The sequence below is a fragment of the Octopus sinensis genome, linkage group LG6 (assembly GCF_006345805.1).
Source record: "Octopus sinensis linkage group LG6, ASM634580v1, whole genome shotgun sequence".
In the NCBI taxonomy this organism is placed as follows: Eukaryota; Metazoa; Mollusca; class Cephalopoda; order Octopoda; family Octopodidae; genus Octopus; species Octopus sinensis.
The window spans coordinates 12,684,351-12,684,897 of NC_043002.1; positions in this window are offsets into that span (position 1 = coordinate 12,684,351).

Here is a 547-nt window from a genome sequence, read left to right on the forward strand (position 1 = left end):
GACGCCAAACAATACCTTCTTTTTAATTCAAGCCACCCAAGACACACTAAAACAAACTTCCCCTTCAACCTTGCAAGAAGGATATGCACAATGGTGTCAGAACAAAATACCAGGAACTTTAGACTGCAAGAACTCAAAAATACCCTAATTGACAGACATTACCCAGCTCAACTCATAGAGGATGGGATCAGACGTGCAACAGAAATCAACATAGAATCTTTAAGAAAAGTTCAACACAACAACACACCTTCCCCGAAAATACTACCTTACATATCTACATACAACCGCAGAAACAAAGAAGCCTTCACCATCATCACCCAGAACTTAACAATACGTCATAAGGACCCCAAATTAAAGGAAATTCTAAACATACACCAAATCATTAAAAGCTACAAACAACCTAAATCACTTAAAAAGATTCTCACAAAGGCAAAATTGTTTTCTGAAATTACGGATGCAAAGTAAAATAATGTGGTAGATCGAACCGTGCAACATGTCCAAATCTGCTAGAAGGATCAGAATTCCTCTTTAAAGAGGGACAGAAATT